Source organism: Argiope bruennichi, chromosome 11 (genome assembly GCF_947563725.1).
Source record: "Argiope bruennichi chromosome 11, qqArgBrue1.1, whole genome shotgun sequence".
In the NCBI taxonomy this organism is placed as follows: Eukaryota; Metazoa; Arthropoda; class Arachnida; order Araneae; family Araneidae; genus Argiope; species Argiope bruennichi.
This window is the reverse complement of record NC_079161.1, coordinates 49515064-49534757: the sequence shown is the minus strand read 5'-3', so window position 1 is coordinate 49534757 and position 19694 is coordinate 49515064. Positions and strand designations below refer to the sequence as shown.

At 29.7% G+C, this 19694-nt stretch overlaps 1 protein-coding gene across 1 annotated transcript in view; it reads right to left on the bottom strand.

Annotated features, from left to right (window-relative positions):
- The window catches only part of LOC129956442 (cell adhesion molecule Dscam2-like), a 342184-nt gene that overhangs the window by 298142 nt on the left and 24348 nt on the right, over positions 1–19694 (bottom strand). The window lies entirely within an intron of this gene.

Genomic DNA, 19694 nt, shown 5'->3' with positions numbered 1-19694 from the left:
TATCTGTAACAGATTATTTCTCTTCATACAGACACGTGCTTAAATATCTAGATTTAATTTTGCTTAATCTTTTAATACTAGCTATAAAATGTGGTGACAACAAGTTAATAAAAGCGATTTTTTTCAAATGTTTGCGTAAATTGTGGAGATTAAATTGGTGGTGGTTTGGAGATTAAATTTTATTTTGGGTTTTATTGGAAATATGCTTAAAGTACTTTCAAACTGAAAAATTTATATAGAAAAGAAATTCAAGACGAAAAGATCGTCATCATTGAAAAAAAATATATACTTTGAATTTTTAAAATAATGTAAAAATTAATAATGAATTCGAATTAAGGAATAGGTAATAAAATTTTTCAGAAGGATATTTTATTAAATAAGGAACTGGTTACTTTTTAATTGTTTTTTAATAATAGCTCTTATAATTCCAATTCTTGCAAAGTATATATGCATCGAAGATGGTAGCTCTAAGTGAAAAAGTTTACTCCGTAGAAAACCAATACACACAAAAACTTATATTTGTATATAAATATAGATAAATTAATAAAGACGTATATTTTTCCACAAAGTGTTTATATAAAATAAAAAAGCAAAATATATTAATTATTTTCAGTCTAAGAAACTTAAATATGGTTGAATTACACCCTCTTAATGTGGATTATATAAGACTGCAAAATCCCTGAATCCGCATCTAAAAATGATTGAAATTTGTACTGTAATAAGTTAATTGTTGCAGAAAGCTTGCAACAAACTTCAGGATTCTGAGAATGATGCAGAAATGTAACATCCAGCAATTCATCCATCCATCCATCCATCAAAGGATATCCAAAAGCTTGGAACCTTTCCTCGTCCAGAGGCAATATTTCATGTTAAGGAAGAGCGTGCTTTGTTTTGGAACATCATCACTTAAATGTCTAAGCATGGACATATAGTCATTTGACAGTATTTGGTCACATCGGATTACAGCTAAATTTGTTCCATACGCCTTGATTAATGAGAAAACTTGAATCATGTCACCACCAATAAAGAAGTAATGGACAGTTCATAAGCTGATTTTCTAACGCTTATGGTAACTTTCCGCATTTGACACTGCTGTCAATCCTTTTCCCTGGAACTTGATATACATCTTGAAATGTGAACTCTCAACAATAGAAGAGAGAAAATAAAAATCACCGCAACATGAGTTTGCTACAAAAAAAGGAATTATAACAGAAAATACAGAAAAATAGCAAAAATGAGGTAATGCAAAAGACTTTTTGCATCATTTTCTAGATTAGCAGATGATGAATAACATCTATATTTCAATACCTTCAATTTTTTCCAAGTAAAGAATGTGAAAATGCAAAGTAATAAAATGTGTAGATACACTCAATTGGGTATCATTTTGGTTTAGATTTATGAAGATTAATTAAATTTATTTGTTTACTTTATTATTAACTTACTGAATGTAATGAAGTTGAAAGCCGTTTGAAAAGAAATATGAAACGATCTTGTCCTGAATAAATGTCATCAATATTAAAGGAGATATTGAGCAATTCATAAGCAGATTTCCAACAGTTATGTTTACTTTCCACATTTGAGCCTGCTGACATTCATTTTTTTTTTTTTTCAAATTACGTACACCTTGAAATGTGGACGCTCAGCAATAGAAGAGAGAGAATGAAAAGAAAAGGAATTATAAGAAAAAATAGAAAAGAATGAGTATGAGGAAATACAGAGCCTTGTCCCATCATTTTCTTGATTAGCAGATGATGAATAACAATTATGTTTTAATACCTTCAATTTTTCTCCCGTAAAGAATGTGAAAATACAAAGTAATAATATATTTAGATACACTCAATTGGGTATCATTTTGGTTTAGATTTATGAAGATTAATTGAATTTATTTGTCTACTTTATTATTTACTTACTGAATGTAATGAAGTTGAAAACCGATTGAAAAGAAATATGAAACAATTCTTTCCTGAATAAATGTCATAAATATTAAAGAAATTATTGGGCAGCTCATAGGCGGATTTTCTAACAGTAAATTTAAATTTTACATTGGACTCTTCTTATAATCATTTTCTCAAACTTGATATACACCATGAAATATTGACCCTCAGTAATAGGAGAAAGAGAATAAATATCATCACGAAATCAGTTTGCTACAGAAAAAAAAAGAATTATAATAGAAAATAGAAAACAAATGAGGTAATGCAAGAGATTTGCTCTATCATTTTCTTGACTAGCAGATGATGAATACATTAGTAGCTAAATATCGTGAATTTTTGGAAAATTAAGAATGTGAAAAGACACAATAATAAAATTTTCACAAATACTCATCTGGGTGTCATATTAGTTTAGATTTATGAAAATGAATTTATTTGGCTACTTAATTATTTCTTAATGAATATAAAGAAGCTGAAAGCTATTGTTTAAAAGCGATGTGAAACAATCGAATCCTGAATTGAGTATCGTTATTGTGTCGAAGTTTTCATTGCATATACGTACATAATCATATATAAAATATATGTATTCAAGTATAATTATCACTGAAATTTTATAAATTATCATCATCTTTTAAAAATAAAGAATATTCAAAAGAAATTTTCCATTCTTTTTCAGATAACCCTTCCTAAGGTCGTGAGAAGTATGATTCCCACCAAATTTATCAATCTTGGTATGAAATTATGTAGGTTGGCATAAGTTCTGACAAATATTTTTAGTAAGTCATAAACTTAGATGCTTCAGTTCTTTATCTCAGACAAAATGATGTGTCTTGATTTGTTACTTAATTATTAATTAACCAAATTAATTAAGTAATCAAATTATATTTAATAAGCTAAATGAATCCTTTTCTTATTCTAATTTCAAGCCTAAAAATATTTTATAATAATATGACTAGAAAAAAATGGCCCTTCAAAGGGTTAAAGGATTGAATACAAAAAGTCTCAAATCATGAAATAGTTTCATTATTCATCAAAATTAAATTTCAAACTAGCCGCCTTTGGAGACCAGATGGTTCGCCGGAATTATTGGTTAATTAAAATTTCCATTCAATTTTATTTAGATAAAAACTTAACGATTTCCTCAGCAAAATATTTTTAGATTTCACATTTTAAATGCCAACCATGCCATGTTTCAGGATAACTCACCAAATAAGCAACCCAGATATCCGATGTGTCTTAGGCGGTGAATTGGGAATTTTTAAATTGGCTTCATAGAATAAAATTAAATGTCGCCAATAAGTTTGCAATATTACATAAATACCTTTCAAAGTTATATACAGCTAATTTCATAGTGTTATACACTTCCCTGAATTCCATTTGTTTCACCCATAATTTAGTTTTGAAAAAGAAGTTATATTTTTCTTGCTGAATATCTACGTTCGTAAAAGAATAAAAGGAAGAACTAAACAAATATTCAATTTTAAAATTTTGGGCGTAATGAAAAATATGTTTCATGATTTACTTAATCTGTCAGAGGATTATTCATTACAAATTTCTCTGGTTCAACATAAAGATTCGGCATACTATAAAAGAATCAAGCTAAAAGGCAGATGGTATAAAACTTCTACAAATTAATCGAGTTTTATTTTTAAAAAACTTCATAATTGCTTACTTATGATGTTAAACGTTAGGTGCATTGTCACAGTAAATAAAAAACAATTACGCCTGCTTAAAACAAAAGTATCTTCAAAAATTAAAAAAAATAAGCTAACAATGGAAGAATGAAATATAATTGCAAGAATGGAAACAATTTAAGATGTATATAATTTTGTTAAACATATTTATAAATATATTCGCAGAAAAATGTCAACAGTTTGATTAATTTTTAATTAATTATTATTATTATTAAATATTCGTTCCTAAGTGCCTATTCCCAACTTTGAAAGTATATATCTGCAAATTTTTGTAAACTTAAATCAAACGATCTGGTCTATAGAACACCAAACTACACACAGAAACAGAAACGCATACTCATTTATCTTTGATGTTACCAAAGATTATGAAGGCAGCCAAAATAAAAAACAAGATGTCCAAGTACTAAATGTATTGTAATGCATAATTCACTTTTGAAATACCGAATAGTTACTATGGAAAAAGCAAAATTAAGAACTGAGTTTTGGTAAGTATTTTCTCTCATAGTCTTTCTTACATACCGCTTGTTATAACACGTTTAAATTGAAAATAATTTTTTTATCAAGTAGTTTTCATTTTAAAAGCATTTTTAACTTAGTAGTAACACTTTCATTCTTTCTATTTTATTTTTTAAATAGAATACATATTTCACAAAACATACATCATCGAAAAAATATTACTTGAAGCTTTGAATTTTTTAGTAATTGAAACAAATGGTTCTTTTTCAACACTTTATTTTGAAGCAAAAGAGAAAGCATAAACCATTTTTCTATGCTCTCATTTTTTTTTTTTGTAACTAACAAAAAAACATCAATTTTCATTTCTTTTCAAGAGAAACATTCTGATAGTTTTTACACAACTCTATAGAAATGAAAAACACGAATTGAATAAAAGAAAAATGGAACACACGCACGCTATAATCTGATATTTCTTTACTCCAATTGGTTGAGTGCTTTCATACAAATATATGGTGTATTCTCAAGTGAAATGTTGCATTGTAGTATAGTGGAGCTTTCAAGTGTATCAAAGACAATATTTTTATACAGAGATATCTAATTCAATAAAATTTATGTCCCCAAATGTAAACCATACACATAAGAATCTTTAGCTAATAACACTACAATAAACTATTTTTATATTCTTTAAAAGTCGGTACGCCATGAAATCAGTACATATTTTATTCGTTCTTTATATGTGAATACGTTATATTTATTGATACAATAAACTATACAATGTACTTTTCTGTAGCATTTCTCCCGTTAATTCAATTACATCTTATTTTAACGCACATATGCACAAAGATAAAGTATTGCAATTTTTAAAATTTCAAACATAAAATTTTATTTAATTTTTCTCATTTTAAACCTCCAAAAGACCTAAAGACTTATTTTTAAAAAATTATATTTGCATTTTTCAATTTTAAGCTGTTTCCGAATGCGATTACTAAATACCGTGTTGGGCTAGAAATGAAATTCGATGTGTGGTCTTTACACTAAATGTGTATATTTCTATTAAATTTTGAATGAAATCCATTCAGACCAAGTATGTCCGACTCAATTGTATGTGCTAACAATAAAACTTAAACTAAATGAATAAAATTTTTACATGCACCTAAATTGTATATTTTTGCCAGATTTTGAACCAAATCTATCGTTGGTAGATTTGGTTTGGTTGGTAGAATGACCATCTGTCTGTCTATTTATTGTTAAGCATGCAAACTGGCAACTCAGAGATGTAAATATTCAGATTATTAAAATTATACTTGTATATTTGTTACTAAAATTGTAATTACATCAAAGTTTGATCCAAATTTGATAAAATGTTGCCTGTCTATTAATCCATACAATCACATGCTTGTGAATACAATAACCCAACAAAACCTGGACTTTGATAAATGAAATACAATATTTGATCATATATTTCTAAAAATTGTAGTATTATGTCAAATGATGGTTTTAATAGATCAACAAATTAGACATTCAAAATGCCTAATAGATTTTCATTACACCATTGTGAAATGCAAAACGCTCACATGAGGAATTCTCAAAAAGGAAGGTGATCACTCGAGACGTCCGTGATCTTTCTCAAGACTTAAAATTTTTGTGCTGACGAGACATTGGAAATATCTTTATTAGAATATATGTGACAAACTTTAGTTGAGACGATTTCTAATGGTTTAAATGAAATGGTTAGATGTGTAGTATAGCTTAATATGGTTCATACACCACATTTGGCTATACTGCGTCGAGCAACATTAAAATTAAATTATATATAAAAAAGCATTTATTAAAATTAAAAAGTAAATTTCTCAGCCAAAAAGAACATAAAACATGATAATGCAAAATCTTAATGAGAAATGATAAAAATTTCAAGCATATGGAAGTGAGAACATGATGAAAAATTTGGACTCAAACATAATTAAGCATCTTTTATAATCGCGCAAAACCTTGTCAGCATCTAGATAGTTTGGTAATATATGCGAAGATAGCTTTTTTTTCTTCTAGGTTTTAATAAAACTTAAAATAAAAGCACAAAATCAATTCATTATAAAAAGCTATATACAATTACGATTATTTTTAATGGAAGAGCTGTGAAAATTCTGGCATTTGTCATATTGGCAGATCAGTTTTCCTATCCTAAGTGTTGCTATTGATATGTCATGGACCTTAACGTTCTTTTGAAATTCCTCATTAGTATAGAATTATTATTGTGGCATTTTAACCAATTTTTCTATTCAGGAAAGACTTGAAATTCATTCGTCTCTAAGACACATTCTCCATGAAGGAAGATAAGAATGTGGGATTGTTGCAACTGAAGATCTTATTCAATGCGTGAATCAAGTCCACCATAAAAGAAGAAATGTACTAGAATCCCTGGTACCCGGCATGCCAAAATTACGAATTAGAGGTGAATATTTAGACAATATTTTTCTCTTAAAAGAAAATTCGAAGAACTTACAGATTTACAAGAAGCATCAAATGTTTACATTTCACATCACTGGTGGCAACATTCTTCAAAGAGGAAATTTTAGAATTAGTGGCTATGATAAATGCCTGAATGCAGTAATGCCTAATGCAATAATAAATGCCTGAATCTTCAAGATGATTAGGTGGCAAATATGCTATGATTTTGCATAGCTTTATTAATAAATTCATTTTGTTCGATACATTTTTCTCTTTCTTTAAGGACACTGGAGATTGAGAAGACCAACCCTCGTATTTTAATTCAATTTTAGTAAAGCTTGTGCTACTTGAAGGAAATCACCGGAATTTTTCTCCTACTTGATTCTCTTACTTTATTTCTTTTTAACTTCGGGTAATGGAGAAGGGAATCGTCAGATTATTTTTACCTCCTTCTTTTACAGACCGGATATAAAAATTGTCGAAGATCTTGGATATTAGAATTTAATACGTTAAACGACATGTCAGTTTTGTCAATGGTGAATGACATTGAACTCTCCTTTAGTCAATTGTGTCAGTCACTAGTGATTGACTTTCGTTCAGTCCATATCAGTCACTGCTGATTGACAGTATAAATTTCGTTTCAGGTTGAGAAATACATTTTTGACTGAATATATACATTCGAAAAATTATGTTCTTCTTTTAATAAATTTTAATCTGGGGGATCACAAGATATAAATTTACCTTCATACAGTCTTATTCCCAATTTTACATAGATCTCCGATTGCCAGCAATAAAAAAATAGAGATATTACAGAGTAGTCGAAAATAATGCCAAATTAAGCATGGCGCTTAACCATTAAATTAATCGGTTCTATAATATTCATGTAGGCCTAATTGGCATACATAACTTGGACATTTAAATGTGCTCTTTCGTAACCTAAACCGGCTTCTCTGACTCGCCCGAAGGCACACAGATACATCTGATTGACCGAACAATCGCGACAAAATAAGCGAAACTATGGTTGAGTCTTAAGTATCATCACCGGCCACGGTACAAACCTTCCGCGGAGAAGTACGTCCCAAGAAGAGACGTGTAGGAGGTTGCCGAACTCCACTATTTCTGCATCCACCCGAGTGGCGAATGTCAACCACTATATCGGTAGCTTCTCATCTTCATTTCTGAGGTGCCCCGTGGTGTGAGGTACTGTTTGTAAAATATTTGATGCTTTCTATTTTCAAAATTACGAAATTATTTTAATATGTAGTTATTTCTGCAGATCCATCATTAAAATAAATCGCAGTTAAAAATAATTACAATTATCTTATTAACATAATTGGCAGAACATTGATGCTCTCATATTAGGATTGAGAGCAGGAACTATCGACCCTTTTTGTTGAATCATATAACAATATTTGATCTGTATCATTATATTTAAATATCAATCAGTTTATTAGTTATCCAGTGTTTTTGAATTGTGTAAATCAAATTCTTTCCAGGTAAGAACAAAGTGCTTCACCGATTTCAGATATGTATAGTCGATATCTTAAATCCTTGAAAACATTGAGTGTCATATGACGCACTTGTGAGCGACAGGCATTTTCATCGTCTTATCCACGTCGGATTGTATTGCGATTTTTACAATATATTTTATATGGAATTCTGATATTGTGACATATCTTTAAGCATAGGTTCACAAATATAAAATAATAAAATATGACATGACGTATATAAAATAATTAAATATCACAGGGCAAATATAAAATAATAAAATATGACATATGACTGATCGCTCATATGTGAGCAGGATTTAAATAAACTGAAAACTTATTAAACTGAAACTATTTAACCAAAAATATATCACGGCCCGTTGGAAAATTTTACTCAATTGTTCGCAGCACGCAATGTGTTAATAAATGGTAACATCGCCTCCTAACAGACAGGAGGGAGATTACATCTGAAAACTTCGGTTTTAAATCGTAATATTAACTTCTCTAACTAGTAGTTCACATTAATTTACTAGTAGTTCACATTTTTTTTTTTTTCATCTGGTATTGGTACCGTAATTTAACAGCCGTCAATTTATTTAGGATACTAGAGATTTAAAATTTAATACATCTTTGAAAAACGTATGAAAACTTAAAAGAATGAGAAACCATACTTTCTTGTTTAAATTAATACCATCCTTTCTTGTTTATACGATGTCAAGTATTCATCTACGTTTTGGAATTAATAAATTAAATCCATCTTGAAATAGAAATTAGTCGTTTGAAGTTTTCAGAGTTACATTTTTTATCCTATTATTTTTCACGAAAGTTTGACAAAAAAAAAAAAAAATGAAAACTTGGTATGTACTAAGAAACAATTTCAAAATCATTCGATTCTTAATTACTTTCAAATAATAGCAATTTTAACTCAATTTATGTCATTTAAATTAAGAGCAATTGAACATAAAGTTAAGTATACTACAATTCAATAATTTATAAAATTCATAGGTTTTTTTTGCGATGCATGTCATTATTCCATACGCATTATAATCTATTTCGGTTTTCTTGACTTAGTATTTATAATAGTACTTCATTTTATTTTTTTTTTTTAAATCTTCTTAAAAAGCTATGACTTGAAATAAATATGACTTATATTTTCGGATTTTAAAAATTTTAAAATAAAAGAAAATGTTTAGAAGATTGCAATTATTTAGATGGTGTGGTAAAAAACATCTTATCAATGTTTCAAGAATACGTTAAATTACTTCCTGTTTATAAAATTTTTGTTGAATACTCACAATCAATCTACCCAGTTCTAATTTCTGTGATTATAAATCAATTATCATCAACACTTCTTTTAAAGCAGGAATGATTTCCTCAGGCCGGGATAGCCTGGTTGGTAGCGCGTCGGATTCGCGCCCCTTAGGTTGCGAGTTCGAACCCCGCCGGCCGAAGATTCCCCGCGTGCTTGGTGGCTGACGCGCGTTAAATCTGTCGTGGTCACAAAGTCCTCCATGTCGAGAGTAATACCACTGGGGGTACTGGATCAGGGGTGATCGTTCTCTGATTCAGGTCTAAATTACGATCTGTGGTTAAGTGAATGAAATGCGTGAATGAAGTCCACCCCGTAAAAAGGGTTGTGACGTGTGTGTAGCTAAGTCGTACTCTTGGCCCTAGATGGCGCTACTATTGAAACAAGAGGCGTTCCCTTTGAGGCTTAAATCGGCTGTCTTCGACAGCGGGCTTGTTCATGGCAAGTGCCATTAGAAACAACAACAATGATTTCCACTTGTTGAAGCCACAGTTCCATTTCCACTTAGGCTGGCTCATATTCAACGACCACTCTTTTTTAAAGTAAAAAATTGTCACTTAATTATTGCTTTTAAATCAATTTTTAATTGTTCAATTCATTACTTTATTTTCATCGTTTATAATATTAATCGTTATTTAGACTGCTATCCGTGTATTTACAATCATTTTATTAGAGTTTTTGTTTTCATTGTTTATAATATTGATCCTTATTTAGAAAGTTGGTAAAGTATTTGCAATTTTTTGTGCAACACTAGATGTATTTATAGCCTGTCTTTGTACAGTATTTATCTTTTTTCATTTATATTGTTGCACATGTATTCGTATGAATTTTTCTCTTATAATGTAGACTCTCACTAATCCGACAGATATCCCACCAAAGGATTCCCAGATTATCGAGATTAGGTTAGGTTAAATTAAATTAGATTAGTCATGTTAACGTCTCATTTTTAAAGCTAAACTAGGGCTGTTTTAGGACCAACCTCGTAATTTTGAACTGCAGTCGGATGACGAGGACGATATCTGAGCTGGCTTCTCCCTCTCCAAATTTCCACACGACTCCAGTGCGAGGACATTTGACCCCAACAGATTTAACGACCACCAGAACTGCTTACATGATGGTTCTTTGGTGGGATCGGGTCTCGAACCCGAAACCCTCCTGAAGCCGAGAGTTTATCAACAAGCCAACGCGGCCTTTCCAGATAATAGAAAAAAAAAGGACAAGAAGAAATTAATTAAAAAGGTAATTTTAAAAGCAAATTCTATTATTATTGTACAATTCAGCTCAAGTTAGTTATATTAATGTCCCATTTTAATGCAATAATACTAAGGCTATACAATAGTTAAGAAATATTCAACGTTGGATTGAAGTTAGCATTTTCAATGAATCTACCTTGTCATCCTTGGCGTTTAGTTACTGATATGCTGTTAATAGTATCCGAAAAACAAATTTGTATTTCTGGTGTGTTTCTACCAACTGATTGAACCCACTGATCGCGAAAACATGCTTCTGAAAGTAATGTCAGACAGACAATCAACCTCTTACTTGGATATGACTCAAAATTTTTAATTGTCTACACTATAGATATTAAATCTATGTACCGAATTTTATCTGTTTAGCTCACTCAGTTGTGTAGTTATCGTCTTAACTTATCTTCGAATAGGCAGACTTCTTCTGATGAAAATGTTATAGAAATGAACAAATTTGGTACAAATCTCGTATATCATAGTTCATGTGTAACTATAAACATTTATAATTTATAATTATCAAAGGCTGTTGAACGGACCTTTTCCAGAAGTACAGAACTCAGAGAGGTCTAAAAAATGGACATTCATTAAAATCTCGAAATCGGATTTTTTGATGATTTTAATACTTTCTGTATTCTTCGCATATAATAAAATAAAAATGATGCTTAATTCTATTCTTATTTCTTAAACCTAGCAGTAAAGTTGCTAATGATTTAATCGCGAAGAAAAGACTTGCAATGATAGGTTCTGACATTTTTTTCTTTGTACATTTTAATCCTTAGCAGTTGTTTCATCAGACTTTCATTGCTTCTAAAGGACAACTTAATTGACTCGAAAAGCTCACTTTTTTCAAATGTAAAAAATAGCGCTTGTTTTGTTTATATTAACTTATAATTTTATTTCGAAATCACGTTTAGTTTTATATTTTATGCTACATTTCGGTTTAATGCATAATATAAGTTGCCAAAGTTGAATCAGAAATTTGAGTAAAAATGCGAACATTTTGTCAATCTAGGACGCTGTCTTTTTATCTTTTTTTTTTCCTTCAAACTCTTCTACACTTTTCTCAAATTGATTATTTTCCGAATTTGTCTTATAAGTAATCCATACATATTAATATATACATAGACATATGAGGACGAAATTGGAAAGTCTCTGGTATCAGAATAATAAGGATACAACGTTGCAATTTTCTGACTTTTTCATTAAAAAGGAAATAACCAGTAGAGAAACAGTTGAAAGTTGCAATATCCTTCGAAAAGTCTTTAAGAAGAAAGTTAAGTGTCTGCATCCGAAGAAGAAAAGGAAGCTAGACGTTATTGAACGTTGATGAGGAAGATAAATTCCTCGAAAAAATCCTTACTTGCGTAGATTTCTTTTTGATGCTCAGTGGCTCATCGTGGAGAATTTCTTAGATTCTTTAGGGAGGCAAGAAAAGTAAAATAAGACCAAATGGAAAAGACCAATTCCTGCCAAGTATTTCTACAACAAATCAAATTGAAGGTAAGGGTCGCGTCAATGGAAGGTTCGTATGAAGAAAAACAATAACAGTAGAGATGGACTTGGCATTTTTTTTGTATGACGCATTTAAGGAACCTGATGAAATGTTGAAGGTCAACATGACCCAAGGGGTTGATGATATGATTCTTCAAAATTGTAGCTTGGAATGTTAGTTGTGGTAATGTCCTTAAAAAAAATTAATGTCAAACATACTAAAGACAAATTCACTCAATTATTATATATTGTTTAGTTCAGTTTAGTTATATTAACCTCCCCTTTTAAAGCAACACTAGGACTATTTGGGGACGATCCTCGTAATTTTGAACCTTTGTCAGATGACGGGGATGACACCTGAGCTGGCTACCCACTCTCCAAGCTTCTGAAAAACGGCAGAGGGAGGATGTTTGTCCCCAACGAATTCATCAAGCATTAGGCCCACTTACACGAGGTTCCTTTGTGGAATCGGGCCTCAAACTTGAAACCATCCGGCTCCAAAGCTGAGACCTAACCACCAGGCCACCGCCACCCCCGAATGGACACGGTGAGACTTATACTTTCCAAATATGTATGACTCAGCTTTGCAAAATGCATAAAATATCAGTTATGTATTAAATTTCCTTATAATGTATTTATCTTTTCTGATGAAAATATAAAGATTTTTTAGATTGGTATATTTAAAAAAGTTAAATATCTCCACTTTTATATTTTAAATATTTTTTTCCTAACTCTCTTTATAACATAAAGTTAATATTAATATAATTTTTTTAAAAAAATCATTTTTCTTAAGATTTTAGTTTATAACAGATGATAAAGTTTTTACTTTTTCAAGAGAAGCTTGCCAATGCTGTTTTTTTATATTTTTTTAATATATAAATATTATAACCCTAAAAGAACAATTCTTGTATATACATATATAAATTTATTTCGTGTATCTCCGAAGCAGCTCTAAATATGTAGATCAAATTTCCTATTTAGATAAGGTTTTGCTTTTTAAGTTTATCTATATCGATATCTTTCCTGAAGAAATGCAATTTTACTCAAAAAAATAATTTTTTTATAACTATTAGAATAAGTATATTCAGCTTCCGTTTCGCAATGTGGGTTATGCAGTATTGTGACCAGAACAACATGACTGACGCGTGCGTTGTGGATGCTCGGTTCGAGTCACGGTTTTTGCTTTATTATTTTTTAGTTATGTATTTATATTTAATATTATTGCTTTTTAAGTATATCTATATGGATGTATTTACGCGATTTTGTAGAACTCCCCCTTTTTTTTTTAACTATTGGAGCCATCTCTATCAGCTCCTTTACTGACAATGCCTTTAGCGCCATCTGGGTCCCGGTTTCACCATGGTAGATTGAGTGTAATGGGTTCTTAAATATAAGTCATAGATCAACTATAAAATGAATGTGATATAGCAGATTGTTTCGAATAACATGTTATTCTACTCACATTAATGACTTTTTTTATGTAAATAACCAGTTCATGTGTAGGTAAGATTGAGAAATATCCATATACAATTAGTATGCGATTCGTATTTAAATATATTTTCCAAAAAAACAACAACACGATTTAACAAAAATATAAATGCATAACGAAGCGCGGTTTCCCAATATTGCTAATTTAAACTGTCATGTTTCTATAAAACGAAAGTTAGCGATCAAAATTAATTATTTATAATGGATTTCAATTTTTTATACATAGATAGTTCACGAAGCAGTTGAAAGAAAAAGTACGCAAAGTGTTAATCGTTTACGATATATTTTATTATTACAGTTGGAATACTCATATTATTTATTAATTACTTTTCAAAATTTAAAATATATGTTTTTTTGTTTTTTTTTTTTTGTTTTTTGTTTTTTTTACAAACAAACATGGATTCATAAAAAAACTGAACACGAATGTATAAACAAAAGGTGGAAAATTAGAAGCTAAGCTCTTGAACATGACTTTGAGTCTATATCATTATATTATGCAGTTTTTCACTTCAACTCAAAAATAAATCGTCATTTCGTTAACATAGTTTCATTTACTTTAAATGAAACTGTGACAATTCTAGATTAAATGGCTGCAATTGCAGAGATAACCTCTCTGAAATCACATCACGCATAAAATAGTAACTGATGTGCAATCCGTGCCACCTAAATCTCCGTTTAATCCAAAATAATTACTTCCGACTAAAATAAAGGCAAAGCTTCTGCAATCAAAGTTAGATAACGAATCTCGAAAGCATTGCCTAAAGCAAATATTTCTTGGAAATGAAATGCAACATTCAAAGCATCCTTTATTGTTTCAAGACAATAGTAGATTTTACTCAGTGGGCGGATATTTATCTATCCAATTCTAGAATAATATTGTTTGTACGCCAAATATATTTCAGAATATTTCACAAACATAAGTGTTTTCAAATATATTAGAAGATAGCGTATTAATGCATTCTGTAGATGTATAAACATAAAATAAACAAACTGGGTGAACTGAGCATTTCTTGATCAATCACCTTTGTTGTGCAGTTTATCGTGATATAGGATTTATATTAAATTTAATTCACGATTATTAAATAAATAGATAGTTTTCAAATGGCTTACATTTAAGGTAAACAACAATTGGAAGAAAACAGTTCGGACGAAATGCAGAAGCAGCTCTGAAACTTTTGCCAGTGGAAGTAATATTTATCTAACTCGTTTATTTACTTCAGTTTATTCATGTTTCATAAAACCTTTTTTATTTAATTTTCTTTTCTGAAATAGGATAAGGAGGTGAATTTGCCTTCATTAAACGTAATTAAATATATCAGTAGAAAATTTTATAACTTCTTCAGAGGAGAGGGTGGTTATAATTGAACTCCCCCTATAACCAGCATCCTACAACGCAAACGGGTGAACGGATTGCAAAGAAATTTGGTATATAAACTATACACAAGATGCGCTCAAAGAATTTTGAAAAAAAAAGTTCCCAATTGTCCAACAGAGGGCGCTTTTACCGTAAAAACAATAAATTTAACACAATAAACGACCAAAACGGAATACAGAAACCATAGTAACATTTATTGATTAGTTTCTCAAGTGTGTCATCGAACCACATTAAGTAAAGGTAAGGAAAAAATAACAGTATGCTGTTTGAGAGCAAAAAATCCATTCAGTTTGCAGAAATAAGAACAGACTAGGACGAAATTACACAAGAGGAACAGTTTTTAATAATGTCCAGGCCCACCCTCATTCATCAGCAAAATTTCAAGTGAATGATGGACAGTGTGTTCAACAACAGATCGTAACAAATCAGTTGTGATGCTTCGCACATGAAGAGTTATGGAGTTTCTAGCCTTTCCCGGTTTTTCATTTTATTACTCATAATTCTTGTTCTGGATTGTTAAAATTGTTTCTGTATTCTGTTTCAGCCGTTCATTGTGTTAAATTGAATGTTTTTAGAAAACGCGCCCTCTACTGAACATTTTGGAACTTTTTTTTTTCGAAATTTCTTGAGCGCATCTCGTATATAGTCTATATACCAAATTTCGTTACAATACATTCACTTGTTTGCGTTGCATTATATTGTTTATAGGGGAAGTTTAATTATAACCACCTGTATATTTATATTATATTATATTATATATATATATATATAATGATATTTTAAACGTTTAATTTAATCTAAATTAATTTCCAAAATTTTATCTTAATTTAGCCCATAGTAAATTCATTCTAAAATATTCTTTTATTTCGTGATCCAATTACACTTTCGGTTTAATTAATCCCTTTGTAAAAATAATGCGCCATCAGTACTAAGTATCAGATAAAAGTGATACTTTTGCCCTTGTCAAAGATCATTCCATCGGCACGTGGCCGGAAATCCCATCTTATATAATACTAGTGTCTTATATAATACTAGTCTTATATAATACTTTGTTCGTACCTTTTTTTCCCTTCTGCTTCTTTCTTACTTCTGCTTTTGTGCCGCACTGCATTTGCTTGTTAATAATTATGCTTTCCTGGATGGACATTAAAGAGACTTAAAAATACCAAGTCTCTTCATTGCTTCGAATCTGCATTTTACTTAAACCAAAATATGTTACATATTCTTTAGCCGAAACGATTCTAAATGTGTTACACACACACACACACACACATATATATATATATAAATTGCTATCCAAAAGATTTAATTCTAAAATATACAAATAAAAATCAACTTGAGGCTACCTTTCTGGATTTAAAAATCGAAATTGCTAATGATAAAACAATAGTTGGTATATACGATAAAAGGGATGATTTCAACTTTAAAATAACAAAACTATGTAACTACCATTCCAATCTAAACTCTAAAATTTTCAAAAATCTAATTTTCTCACAAGTTAACAGGATCAAAAGAGTTTGCAATAATAAAAATTCTTATATTGAAGCTTCAAACAACCTCCTTAAAAATTTAATTAAAAATGAATTTCCTAGAAATTACTGTAATGTCAATTTTTTAATTAAACAAGGTATGGTTTGGGATTAATCCTTTGGCTTAAATAAAAATAGAACTTTCCTTGCATATTGGATCACTCAATAGATGGCGCTGGGAGCCTACATCTGTTTACATAATTTACCGCTAGTTTTTTAAAAACAGGGAATCACAATCGATTGTTTAAAGTTTCCTTGACTGTTGATGGTATGTACTGGCCTTTTCGTTTTTAATTTTTAATGTTAGTGCTATTTTTTGTTTTTATTGTTATTTTTGTTATTGTATTTTTACTTTGTTGTGGTTAATTTCTTCTAATTTGTTGTTTTATATTTCCTTTCTGTTAAAATGGTATATCTCTTGAGCATAATTTCAGGGGATTTTCGGGTCACGAGGAATCATTATTAGACAATGTCTGTATTTCCTCACAGAAAAAATCCCTTTCTTTGAATCCCTGCTTGAGGGTGACCCTTGAAAAAGTCTTCAGGCTGGATTCTTTTTTTATATTTTTTATAATTTTTTTGGTTTAATTTTTATTTGATTTTTTGATTTTCCTATTAACTTGATTCTAATACTTTTGTGTATATATATATATATATAATGCGGTCGTACGTGGCACAGAAATCGTCCTGATTAATAGCATCAATGAAATACATACATAGATATTTTAAAGTTTCAGTAGACTGTTTCAAGCGTTTTTTAGCCTGCACTTAATACAACATTCTATATTATATTATAAATGCTGCTCGACGTGTCAAACAATTTATTCAGTCAGAATATGTAAAAGAAATCAAGAAATAAACTTTTATCGGAAAATATAAGAATCAAGAGTGAAAATAGGCTTAACAATCATTATGGATACTCGCTATGATTTTCTTGTTGGAAATAGCTAACTTCCAAAGCTATTAATTCCCTAAACATGTTTTGGATTATCTTAAAACTCAAATATTTATCTCTTTAAATGATGTCGATTTCATTTCCATAAAATTTCTTTATTTTTAATAAATTCTTCAATTTTAATTCACAATTTTAGGTTTCGTTTAGTTTGGTTCGAAAAAAATCATTTTAACTTTATTTACCTTTTTTAGTTATGAAATTCAAACTCATCCATCAAAATATTCAATCGTGTGCTTTTGATAATGTAAAAGTTAAGATAAAAAATTACTTTTTTTCAGTCATTAATTTCGAAATAGAATTTTCATTTCCGCTTATATTTCATAATGCATGCGCATTTAATTTGTACCCATAATAATTTGTTTCAGAATGATTAAACTAATGTCCTGTTTTTAATTCATATCAAATAAACTGAAAGTAAAAAAAAAAAGCATTCCATATTACACATTTAATAATCTAAAAAAATCAACCATCTTGGCAAACAAGCTGGTCTCCAAAAGGCGGATCGTATATTTATAACTTCCAGAAAATGGAAAAAGTACATATAATATAAAATAACATTTATGAAAAACGACATTATAAAATAATATTCCAAGCCAAATGGCGCAAAATATGTAAAAAATATGCCAAGAAAGAGACTAAATTCGTGTTGATATTATAGAAACAATTTAAGCGAATTGCTAATGTTTCCTATAATTCTTCCGTTTTCAGTTACATAATTATTTTAAGAGAAAAGACATTATCTTTAAAAAAAAGCAATAATAAAGAAATATTTAATGCGTTACGAAATTATTCTTAATTATCTTAGATTGGTTTTGATAAAGATTCCGAAAATTGTAATTAAAAATTTCCTACTTTTAACAAAAGAACATTATGAAAAGTTATTTTTTTATTTACACCAGTAATAGCCAAATGTAGAATGATAATTTTTATTTCCCAGACAGGCCAAAAAAAAAAAAAAAGTCATAAAATATCAAATTAGATTCTCCAACGTTGGTGCATATTTAATTTTTACAAATTTTCCAGGGAAATATATTTATAAGTTCCAGGAGATAGAAATAGGACATATAATTCCCAATCATATTTATAAAAAAATACATTATGAAGATAATATTCCACACCGAATGGTACAAAATATGTAAAACTTCTTCAATAAAGAAACAGAATTTGTGGAAGCATTATGACAACAATTTAACCGAACTGCTAATGTTTCCTATTCGTCTTCTCTGAGAGTTGCAAAATTATTTTAAGAGAAAAGTCATTATCTTTAAAAAACAATAATAAAGATGTATTTAATGCGTTACGAATTTATTCGTAATTATGTTATTTTAGATTGGTTTTGATAAAGATTCTGAAATTCGTAAAAAATAAATATGCATCAACACTGGAGAATCCAATTTGATATTTTAAGACTTAGCAATTTTGTTTTACTTGTCTTAAAAAAAAACATTTTGCATTGCTAGTAAATCATAAGAAACTTATCATAATGTCATTTTACTAGAATTAGATTTCGATAAACCCTTGATAAAGTGTCATAATTTTTGTTTTGTCATGGCTGAAAAGCAGCAAAAATTCAATTGGTTTTCTTTTCTGCAAAAAAAGAACAATTCGTTTTCCTTCTAGACAATTTCAAAGCTGGAAGAAGAAAAGTGCATAGATGTTTCTCTCTGTATCTCTCTTTGTCTGTCTGTCTGTCTCATCCTTTTAATGATTTTTGGGGCTTTTTCACTGCCTCGTATATGCGGGAAGAAAGATCTGTAATTATTATTCGGCAAATGAAGCTTCTTGATTGTGAGAAATATCCATGTTTTAGATTTTCTTGAATTATATAAAAAAACTATATTGCTAATTAAGTCCTATATGAACATAATAAATTATTAATCTAGAAAGTAAGTTCTATTTAGCAACATAAAAAAGAAAACAATCATTTGGAGCTAGCTTTTGCTAAATAATTAACTACGATAGTCAGATTATTTTTCAGCATGGGGACCACCATTGCTTAGGCATTTACGGTACGGGGCTCGAGTGTTTAAATGCCTTCGTCAACAAACGATGCTGCTTGTGAGTACAGCCATTGGGTAACAATGGATCGGATCTCATTGTCGTGTCGTAACTGCTTTCCAGCAAGAAAGGATTTCAGGTGTTTGAAAAGATGAAAGTCACTTGGTGCGAGATCCGGTTTATATGGAGGAATTTTCAAACTCTTCTCATCGCAACTCTATTGTTGTGTATCATATGCAATATGTGATCGCGTATTGTTCATGCATGAGCGAAATTTCCACCCGAAGCA